General features: G+C 38.5%; 1 protein-coding gene across 5 annotated transcripts in view; it reads right to left on the bottom strand.

The window, feature by feature from the left end:
* The window catches only part of Lyn (LYN proto-oncogene, Src family tyrosine kinase), a 119,654-nt gene that overhangs the window by 72,149 nt on the left and 35,262 nt on the right, over positions 1-12,243 (bottom strand). Inside the window, exon 1 of one of the 5 annotated variants that reach the window (XM_048782916.1) lies at positions 9,729-9,749. The exons of 3 other annotated variants lie outside the window; for them this stretch is intronic. The gene's annotated coding sequence lies outside the window, so the exon portion shown is untranslated. Of the gene's footprint in view, positions 1-9,728; positions 9,750-12,243 lie in introns of those variants that run through there. One more of the 5 variants, XM_048782919.1, reaches the window with a different exon arrangement.

Genomic DNA, 12,243 nt, shown 5'->3' with positions numbered 1-12,243 from the left:
TTATATGCTGTTACAGATTGAGGCAGAACAATATTTTTTCTTAGTTGTCAATGAAAAATAGATTTAATATCCCATTATAAAATGTAAGAGACATAATCAGAAATTATGCCTAATTAGGTGCCTACCACTCAGCCTGGACACAGACAGACACTAAGTCACACACGCAGACTGCTGCCTGTTAAAACAGACCCAGGAACTTTTTATAAGGAAGTCATCATCTGGACAGTATACTTAAATATAAACTATTCTCACAAGATAAAGATGAAAGCAATAGGAGAAATGATCTATCCTATCTCTCACAAGAGAACTAAGGGTCAAATCATGATTAGGTACTAGTAGAGTTTATTTTCACTGAAAACAACAACAACAACAACAAAAACTTATTTAAAAGGATATTTCGAACAGAATAGAGAGCCCAGAAATAGAACCACAAGTATATAATCAACATATCTTTGGCAATGGAGCAAAGGTAATTCAACAAACAAAGGACAGTCTTTTCAACAAATAGTGCTGGAACAGTTGAGCATCCACATGCAAAAAAGTAATAACAATGATTATGATGATAATCTAGGTCCAGATCTAACACCATTCATAATCACAGACCTAAATTTAAAATGCACAACTATAAGATTCTTAGAAGATAACACTAGAGAAGAGCTAGATGACCATTGGTTTAGTAACAACTTTTTAGATACAACATCAAAAGCATGATCTACAAAAGAAAAAAATTTAAGTTGGACTTCATTAAAATTAAAACTGCTCAGCAAGGACTGGGGTTGTGGTTCAATGGTAGAGCACTTGCCTAGCATGTGTGAGGCACTAGGTTCAATTCTCAGTATCACATATAAATGAATAAATAAAATAAGTAAATAAATAATAAATAAATAGAATAAAAGTACATCAACAACATACTGCTCAGCAAAAGACACTACTAAGAAAATTAAAAGATAACTTGGAAATCTTCATAAAAAATCTTTATAAAATATCTGTCTAATAAAGTACTGGTATAGAAAATATACAGAAAACTCTTTAAAAATCATTAATAAAAAAACAAACAACCCAATTGTTAAAAATGGGCCAAGGACCTTAACAGACACTAAGTATATGAAAAGATTCTCCATATCATGTTATCAGGGAACTGCCAATTAAAACAACGAGACTCCTACACACATATTAGAACGGCAAAAATCCAATACTAACAACACCAAATATTGCCAAAGATGCAGAGTAACAGGAATCCTCATTCATTGCTAGGGAAAAATGGAACTGTCCAGCCACTTTGGAAGACAATTTTAAAGTTTCTTTAAAAATTAAACACACTCTTACCACAGGACACAGCAATTGTGACCTATACAGGGGCATCTATAGTAGCTTTATTCATAGTTGCCATATCTTGTAACCAACCAAGATATCCTTCAATAGATGAATACATAAATAAATTGTGGTACATGCAGACAATGGGGGAAAACAACAACAACGCTTAATAAAGAAATTAAAGAAGACCTTAGAAGATAGAAAGATCTCTCCTGTTCTTGAAGAGGCAGAATTAACATTGTCAAAATGACCATACTACCAAAAGTACTATATAGATTTAATGCAATTCCAATCAAAATCTCAATGACATTCCTCATAGAAATAGAAAAAGCATTCATGAAATTCATCTGGAAAAATAAGAGACCCAGAATAGCCAAAGGAATCCCTAGCAAGAAGAGTGAAGCAGGTGGCATCACTATACCAGACCTTAAACTATACTACAGAGCAACAGTAACAAAAAAGCATGGTATTGGCACTAAAATGGACTTGTAGATCAATGGTATAGCATAGAGGGCACAAAGACAAACACACATCAATACAGTTATCCCAAGTTAGACAAAGGTGCCCCAAACATATATTGGAGAGAAGATAGCCTCTTCAACAAATGGTGCTGGGAAAACTGGAAATCCATATACAGCAAAATAAAATTAAACTCCTATTTCTCACCATGAACAAAACTCAACTCGAAGTGGATCAAAGACTTAGGAATTAATCCAGAAACCCTGAACCTAACAGAAGAAAAAGTAGGCCCAAATCTTCATCGTGTCGGATTAGGCCCTGACTTCCTTAATAAGACTCCTATAGTGCAAGATATAAAATCAAGAACCAATAAATGGGATGGAGTCAAACTAAAAAGCTTCTTCTCAGCAAAAGAAACAATCAATGAGGTGAACAGAGAGCCTACAGAAAGGGAGCAAATTTTTACCACATGCACATGAGATAGAGCACGAATCTCTAGGGTATATAAAGAACTCAAAAATCTTAACACCAAAAAAACAAATAACCCAATCAATAAATAGGCCAAGAACCTGAACATACACTTCTCAGGAGAAGATATACAATCAATCAACAGGTATAAGAAAAAATGTCCAACATTTCTAGCAATTAGAGAAATGCAAATCAAAACTACTCTAAGATCTCATCTCCCTCCAGTCAAAATGGCAGCTATTAGGAATACAAACAGCAATAAGTGTTGGTGAGGATGTGGGGAAAAAGGTACACTCATACATTGCTGGTGGGACTTCAAATTGGTGCAACCACTCTGGAAAGCAGTATGGAGATTCCTCAGAAAACTGGGAATAGAACCACTATTTGACCTAGCTATCCCACTTCTTGGTCTATATCCAAAGGACTTAAAAAAAAAAATACTACAAGGACACAGCCACATCAACGTTTACAGCAGCACAATTCACAATAGCTAAATTGAGGGACCAAATTAGATGTCCCTCAGTAGATGAATGGATAAAGAAAATGTGGTATATATACAGAATGGAATATTACTCAGCAATAAAAGAGAATAAAATTGTGGCATTTAGAGGTAAATGAATGGAGTTGGAGGATATTATGCTAAGTGAAGTAAGCCAATCCCCCAAAACCAAAGGATGAATGTTTTCTCTGATACATAGATGCTGATCCATAATGGGGGTGGAGGGGAACATGGGAGGAATGAAGGAACTTTAGATAGGGCAAAGGGGAGGAGGGGAAGGAAGGGGGTATGGGGGTAGGAAAGATGATGGAATGAGATGAACATCATCACCCTAAGTACATGTATGAAGACATAATTGGTGTGACTCTACTTTGTGTACAACCAGAGACATGAAAAATTATGCTCTATATGTGTACTATGAATTGAAATGCCATGTATAACAAATTAGAATAAATAAATACATTTTTAAAAATGAGCTATACAGCTGTAAGAAGAAGGAACCTTAAATACATATTACTAAGTGGAGGAAACCAATCTGAAAATGCTACATACAGTATGATTCCAAGTATAAGATATTCTGGAAAAGGCAAAACTATGGAGGTGATAAAAAGATGAATGGTTACCAGGGGTTTTGGAGGAGAAATGAACAGACAAAACAGATTTTAGGGTACTGAAACTATTCTGTATGACACTGCAATAATCAATACATATTATTAAGCACTTGTCAAAATCCATAGAATATATAAGACAAAGAGTGAACCATACTGAAACTGTGGACTTTATTTAATGATAATATATCAACATTGGCTCATCAGTTGTAACAAATAGACCACACTTAATGCAAGATGTTAATAATATGAAAAATTGGGGTTGTGACTCAGAGGAAGAGTGCTTGCTTAGCATGTATGAGGCACCAAGTTCGATCCTGAGCACCACATAAAGATAAAACAAAGATATTGTGTCCACCTACAACTAAAAAAAAATAAATGTTTTTTAAAAAAAGGAAAACTGGTTGGTGAGGGAGAAGGGTTGGTGGGGGCTATATGGGAACTCTGTACTATCTGCTCAATTTATTTGTAAATCTAAAACCACTCGTAAAATGTCCATTAATGTTTTAAAAGTGTATTGTGACAGAATAGGTAGCAATCCACATACTTTCGAATTAGTATTTCAGAATATGAATTCTCAATTTTGAAAACACCATTACCTTAAAATATTTTTGCAAGAAAAATTTCACAGCCAGGAGTGGTGGCACATGCCTGTAATCCTAGTGACTCAGGAGGTTGAGACAGGATGGCAAGTTTGAGGCCAGCCTTGGCAACTTAGCAGGGCCCTAAGTAACTTAGCAAGACTCTGTCTCAAAATAAAAAATAAAAAGGACTGGGGATGTAGCTCAGTGGTACAGCACCCCTGGGCTCAATCCCTAGTATAAAAAATAAATAAATAAACATATTCACATGATGTGCCTCTTAACTCTCAGTAGTTTTTACAACTATCCAGGATAGGCTGTTACCTGCTTTGCATTAAAAATTATAATTTAAAATACAACAGAAGGCTAGAGATCCCTTGAACCTAGGAGTTCAAAGCCAGCTTTGGCAACATAGCAAGACCCCATGTATTTAAAAAGGAGAAGAAAGAGTAAATATAATAGAATTTCATTAAAACTTCTTGGCTCAACTCCCAAACTTCTACAGTTTTAGCTTGAGGAAGTAACTGGTAAGAGCTGGAAGATCTATTAATGTTTAATGATAAAGTCATTGTTCCCAATACTATGCCCAGAGTATTGACGATAAATGACATGTACAATAAGATTAGGCTTATAAAATAGCAAGGCAAAGTACACCTGATAATATATCCCTGAGTTTACACACACAATATCTCTATAAATTTGCATAGTGAATAGACCTTTATCAGCAATTAGTAATCTAATTGAACCACTACTTTTAATATTTTTTATCACCCACACCAAACAAGGCCTCTTGGACTTTCCCAGGATGTGGGAGACAAGACATGCCTACATTGAATAACTTAATTAGGTAAAAATGGGATGGACAGTGAGTACATAAGCTATATAATATCATCCAATGGACTATTTTAGAACTATTAAAATTCACTGTAAAAGTAGTTGGATCTGGTGAGAAAATCTGGGCGGGAGGACAGGAGTCTGCTATTTTACGTTAAAGCTTTTTAGTTGTTTTTATTTTAAAATTATGTGAAAGCTATTGCCTTGAAAGTGATAAGAATCATTTTTAGATGTACTAGGGTTGGGGGATAGCCCAGCAATAGAGTTTACACTCAGGATGTGCACAATCCTGGGTTTGGTCCCCAGCACCAAAACATTAATTAAATTAATAATATATTAAACACAGAAGCTATATATATTTGTATGTTTCAATACATGTATATATTGTGTAATGTAAGAATTTATTTTTGGGGGCTGGGGATGTGGCTCAAGCGGTAGCTCGCTCGCCTGGCATGCGTGCGGCCCGGGTTCGATCCTCAGCACCACATACAAAGATGTTGTATCTGCCGAAAACTAAAAAATAAATATTAAAAAAATTCTCTCTCTCTCTCTCTCTCTCTCTCTCTCTCTTTAAAAAATAAAAATAAAAAAATTTTAAAAAAGAATTTATTTTTTAAGAATGGCTAAAGGAATTACCTAATTAAATTAAAATATTTATAATGTAAGTTTTGCGAAAAGGCTGTTCTATATAAATTATGTTTCCATGAAAACATTTGGAAGGACTCTCAAAATCGAATTAAATTGAAATAAACATTTTAACACATTTATGCTTCCACAGTGGATCCGTTTTTATTTTTCTCTTCTGTGTTTTGAAAGTATCTACAATTAACAGCAAATATTTTACCTTTATGAAAATAACATCATAAAAGTTGAAAGTCAAACATATCAAGTCAAACTTATCACCCACACCAAACAAGGCCTCTTGGACTTTCCCAGAACCTGGGAGACAAGACATGCCTACAGGTGTCTTTCCGTTCCCTCTGATGTCCTGGCATTAGGCTGGCCTGTTCCCTCTTGTAGGAATGGAGCTTATAATTGCACGCATCCTCTGGGGATTGTGCTGGAGTGTAAATGTATTGAAAGAAGCCAAAGGGATAGAACATTCTTCTCTCTCAAGCTTGGCACATACATACATGAGCTGGTGGTAAAGTAGATGGTCAAAGCAAAGCAAATGATTTGAACCTGGGCCAAGGTTCTAAGCACCAAAGAAATGAGGCGGAGGGAGATTTGGAAACCTTTCGGGACTATGCTGGGAGCCAAAGCCGTGGCTTACCAAGTGGCTGACCAGTACAGTGCAGGGCAACGAAGTGACCAAGAGTTCCTTTAATCTCAGGAGTTTAAAGATGGAAAGGAAGAAACTGGAGGACATGGCTGCATCCAAAGCTATTTTCTTCAAAATGGGGATGATCAAGAAGTGACATAAGATTAAGGAGAGAAAAAGAGTTGTTGGTGGACAGGCCTGTACAGTGGTTCTCAAACTGTGTGTGGAGGCATCCCAGGGCACAACAGTGACGTCTCAGGGGAACTCCTGGATCTTCCGTGTTTTCAAGGGAAAGGCAAAGACCTCTATCAGACAGCCTGGGCACTTCTAGCTCAAGGTTGTTCCATTTCGACACTAGATCGTGATATGCCCCTTTCAGCATCATCATATCTTTGTGAAATTGGGTTGACTGTGTTTTCTATGATTAAAAAAAAAAAAAAAGGGCAAGTATCGCTTGGAAAGCAACATGGAGCAAAAAAGTGCAGGTGGCCATGCCTGGTATGTGTCCCCTATTTGAGAAATATGGAAGGTATACATATCCCATTTGTGAGCAATTGTGGTCATTTAATAATAATATAAAAACATAATTTTTTTCTTCCCATGTGCATTATTATTTTTTCAAATGTATCATATCATTATGCCCAAAACTCACTAAGGTTTGCTGGACCTCATTACTCACTAAATGGAACTTCTTCTGCTTTAGGGTCGCCTTGAAAGCCGTACATTCACAGTGCTGTGAGCAGAGTGCTTGAGAAACCGTGAGCCAGTCATTTTCAAAAATGCGAAGCAGCAGCTAGTGGGTCAGGACGGGGCAGTCGGGCACTGGGGCGTGATGGGTGAGGAGGAAAGGCAGCAGCATGTGGGGTAAAGTGCACCCCAGGAAGGAGAAACAGAGCTCCCCACCACATGACCCACCATCCCCGCCCCCGCTTCCATATTGCCTACACCACTGGAGGGAGAAACTATGGATTTTCAAAAAGGATTAATCCTTTAGAAGACAACCCAGTTGGTTTCAAAAACTTTTTTTTTCCCTTACAAGGGAACACTTTTAAAAAAAGATGCAACACTTGAATTATTTAAGGAAAATGAAGATACAAGTAAACATTTCAAGTGATCATATAATGTTACCATGGAAAATATCAACAGTATAATCAAATACATTATAATTTCATACCTGTGTAATATATCAAATGTTTCAGAAATTCTTAAATTACTTAAACAGCCTGTCAGAAAATTCTGTTGAATTTCCCTTTTTCTCATCGAAAACGTCTTACTTTTCTCATTGTGTTAGTCACTCAAGTCTCAAAACCTCAGTCATCTTTGACAACTCTATGTTACATTTTATTCATTAGAACAAAAACCATCAAGCCCTATCACTTTCACAATATAATTATGCCTGGTTTCTAGGCTTACAAGAAAGCATACAGCAGAAAAATAGTAAATTTTTATTTTTTCCCTTACTTTGGTCTTCTCTTCCTACTAGACCCCTCCACGATATTAGTTATTAAAAGATTCATCTTAGGATAACTGTTCTGAATGGTTTTGCCTCATCACTGGACCTGACAGCATCCGTCTTTCCCTACTCTTTGCTACGCTATCATTAAGATTATATTTTCATCAGGTTACTTTCTATTCAAAATTCTTCAAAGGCTGCCTTCTGTCTTTCAGCTGATGAGTTAATACGATGACACACAGATCCAGGCTTTGAGACTATGATGTTTCTTACCCTATACCCTTCCCACCCACTACCCTCTTAGTAGTTGAAGAATAATCTATTTTATCATCTGCCCCTGAGATCAGGGATTTTTGCCAAGTTTGAACACCGTGTTTTGCCAGTACAAGGTATAGTGCTCACACTCAGAAACTTTTACAAACATTTGTTGAATAAAGTGGGATAAATGCTCAATAATCACTAGATGATATTATTATTATTATTATTATTTTACTATCACCTTTAATACTGTAATAAACACCACTGCCATTGCCAATAGTAGAATATCTCAAATAGTCAACCTGCTACTCCAGCCTCTTACCAACCCTCTGTGCCATCACCTGTGTGGCTTTGTCCTTAAGACTTCTGTAGCCTGTCTAGTCATGTAGGCTCTTCCCATTTAGGCAAGTCCTACCAGTCCCCCGAACTGTAACCCAAACCCGGCCCTGCCTGGTCTCCCACAGTTCACTCTTTCTCTCCCTCTGATTTCTTCTCTCTACGGTCCACCCGGGACTTGAGTCACAAATCCCAAGACAGATCTTATGGTATGATTTTATGTCTGCTATGGAGCTTCGTTAGTCTACTTTCTATTAAAATCCCTGAGACAGTCAACTTATGAGGAAGACAGTTATATTTGGGCTCATGGTTTCAGAGCATCCAGTATGTGGTCTCTTGGCTCAGTCCCCTTCAGGCCTGTGGCAAGGCAAGTATATCATGGCTAGGAGCATGTAGCAAAGTAAAATATTCACTCAAAGTAGCTAGGAACAGAGAGAGAGAGAGAGAAAGAGAGAGAATATGAGAGAGAGACAGAAGGGTGTGTGTGCCTAGAAGTTCTAATAGCTCCTTCAAGGACATGTCCCTAATGTCCCTAAGTGTGCTGGGCACCATCTCCCAATAGCACTATAAGCTGTTGACCAAGCCTTTAACAAATGGGCCTTTGAGGGACACTTATACAAACTAAAGCAGAGCTCTTATCTGTGAACATGTGTACAATTCTCTCTTCTCAACTAGACATAACTCCTGAAGGACAGATACCATCTATTCTACCTTTTTGTAGACCACCCCACTTACACCACCAAAACATGCATGTACCTAATGTGGTTTGGACAGGAGGTAGGCCCAAAAGCTCATGTGTTGGACAATGCAGGAATATTTAGAATAAGATGCTTAGATTATGAGAGCTGTCATCCAATCAGTGGATTCATTCATTTGATGGATTAATAAGTTGGATGAATGGTTGGGAGTATGCCCTTGAAGAACTATACCTTGTCCCTGGCTCTTTGCCCCCTCCTTCCCTCACCTCTCTCTCTGCTTCTTGTGTTTCATGAACTGAGTAGCTTCCTTCTCCCACACCCTTCTGCTCCACCTCAGGCCCAGAGCTATGGAGTTGACCAACCATGGACTGAACCTCTGAAACCACAAGCCAAAATAAACTTTTCTTCCTCTAACTTGTTCTTGTTGGGTGTATTGGTCACAGCAATGCAAAGCTGACTAAAACAGTACCAAATCAGCAACAAACACCATTTGCTGAATGAAAGTGAGTTAGAAATTCTATGGACTATATTTTGTGGTCAGCAGGAATTCTGTAAGTAGATATATTAGCCACAATCTCCTAGATTTATAACAAATGATTAATAAACATCAGTTCCCAAAACTATTTTGGTTTCAGACATATCTACACCATCACCCCATATTCACTGAGAATCTATGAGCTTTCAAAAATTTGGTGCTGAAAATCTATCAATTAATTTTTTTTTTCTTTTCTTAAAGTCGAGTCTCAAAGGACTTTGGAACAGGAGGAAAATTGGACCCAACCTGGTTCTTCTATTTATTAATAGCCATATAAACATCAAGCAGGTTACTTAATCAGACTTCATTTTCCTCCTCTGTAGAATGCAGATAATGCTCCTCTTTCAAGGGCTGCTGTGAGAATTAAATGAAATAGCAGATGTTAAATGCTTTTCTCAAAGCAAGTAAACAATGTGTTACTTACCAATTTCCTTTCCTCTCCCATAAGACAAGGAAGCCAGACTAGAGTGACATTGCCATACTTAAGTGAAGAAAGGCTCCCTCCCTCGACCTTTGGTACAAACAAAATTACTGAAATAAAAATTACCGCAGAACCTTTGTTGAGTGTGGATTCCGCTAACAACTGCACCACTCCAGAAAATTTCTAACGCACCCCTCCTCATCTCCAGCTCTCTATTCACTTTACTGAAACTGAAGAAGTTCAGATTTCAGATCTTCTCAAACTTTGGCCTCCCTATGATTATTTGGCCCCACAGTTTTAGTGTACGGCCCACACCACATTTGGCAGGAAAATGAGTTCTTCATTTGCAGATATTTCTTTTTCAATTGGCTTTCACATTTTTTCTCTTTCCACCTCGAGTCATGTTTCATGGAAACAGAAGGGACAAAGAAGGAAAGAATGGGGGACACGGGGCAAAGCCACACAATCCCTTGGTTTTCCCAGGTGGATGGAGAATTACAAAGCAGCCTCTTTTACCCACAGAACCATTTTCCAAGCCTCACACCTCAGTGACTCGACCTGGTTGGCACATCCTCTCTCCCTAGGACCCCGTTGCCTCTTGGATGTCTCCCCAGCTTGCCTCACGCTGAGCAGGAAGAGGACTTGGCCTCTCAGGAGGAAGATTAAGATTTTTCAAGCAGCCTTCAGAGGAGGAAGTTTCTTGTTCCCACGGGCCTGAGTTTTTCTTTTTGTGGGTGTGTTTTCTCTTTTTGAAACCAGGAAGCTAAATTTGCCTAATGGTTAAGCCCAAAAGGATTAGAGATTCTTTCTTCCAGAAACTCACAGCTGTGGTCCATCCTACCCCTTCATGTTAAAATCAGTGCATTTCCAAATTGCCCTAACAGAAGAGAGAATTTTCAGACTTCTCAGTGAAGCCTATTCTAGTCCACTGATATTTTCTTACCCAGAAGGGTTTGCTGGGGATGAAACTCAGGACTTTGTGCACACTAAGCATGCACTTTACCACTAAGCTAAACCACCCCAAATCTATTCCATTACTTTTATGAAAAACACTCTATTACCAGTTCATTTGTACTTATGTTTTCTATTCTTCTCACCTAAACTCCAAAGCAAACACTAGTCATATCTCAATTTCCTAAAAAGACATAAATCAAAAAACTTCATTCCCTCCTCCTTTCTTTCTTTTTTTTAAAATATGGGCTCAGACTCTTGCACACTTACATTCTTCATATTTCCCCTAATTTTCCCTGTGGGGAAGTAAGTTCTGCTTTTCTTGCAATAGCAGAGATCCTCTTTCTCTCCTATCACTTCTGCTAAATATTCTTACTCCTTTAGCACTACATCCCGACACATAGCAGTCTTTGCAGTCAGGAATGTCTGACTGACATCATTTGTGCTGTGGAGATCCACCTACCCCAATTTTGACCTCAATGCAGCTGGACAGTCTTCACCAGAGCTCTGGCATAACCCTTCGTGGGCATCCCCCAGAAGCAGTGGTCAGAATCCCTCTACAGTCAGCTGGCCCCATGGTTGTCTTTGTTAAAGAACTGTGGGCATGGGCTGAGTTTGAATCTCAAGCTACTGGTCCACTTTAGGAAATCACTTTATCCTCCAGGCTCAGTTGACACATTTGGAAAATGAGGATATTGCTTACCTAAACCACAAGGCCATAGTTAGGATAAACTGAGATAATATACTCAGAGCACCTACCAAACTCTCAGCCTGGGAGTACTCTGGTCAACGTCACCGATGTGTGGTGACCCACAAATGCTTTATTGTTCCTGAACAACCCTTTCTAGATCTGTCATTCTCAATTCACTTAAACACATTTTCAGCTGCAGTGGGTATCGGGACACATTCTGTAATTTTCCCATCAATGCAGAAGGCCAGAATTCTTACCATTGGCTATACAATTGAACAACACAGGGACTTTTGAGATAAACGCACACACCCCTGTCCCACCTCAGACCAGTGTAATCAGAATCTCTGGGGGTTAGGTCTTAGCCTTTGTGTTTTTAGATATTCACGGAGATGCAAGTGAACATAGACTTATGGGCAATAAAGAAATAGAAGCAGAGTAACAAGAGAGAGTGTGGGTCCAGGAGGCCAGTATAAGCACATCTTGCTTCCACTGAAGCCTCTGTGGGAGGAAACAGCAGAGTCTCCTATTTGGATCAGAGAAATAGGGAGTGATGAATAGTCTGAGTTCAGATTTATGAGCTACTGCTGCCACGACCCCCCCACCCCCACCCCGGGTTCCTTCCCATTGCAGTCTTGCCTGGTCAGCTCTTCCTTCAGTTTTGTGCAATTGTGTGCAATACCTCAGCTTCCTTCCAATAAATTCCTCATTTTTTGCTGACGCCAGTAAGAGGAGGTTTCCGTAGAAACCCAAAGAATGTCTACTGGTACAGCACGTCATGTCGTTTCCATTTATGTAATCATATTTGGCAAACAGATATGCAATCTGCAAACAGATTGGGAAGTCAGGAGAAATCTGTCACACCATCTACCAGGAAGC

The sequence above is a fragment of the Marmota marmota genome, unplaced genomic scaffold, assembly GCF_001458135.2.
Source record: "Marmota marmota marmota unplaced genomic scaffold, marMar, whole genome shotgun sequence".
NCBI classification, from domain to species: domain Eukaryota; kingdom Metazoa; phylum Chordata; class Mammalia; order Rodentia; family Sciuridae; genus Marmota; species Marmota marmota.
Note: the sequence above shows the minus strand (reverse complement) of the source record. Positions and strands in the feature narration are given on the sequence as shown.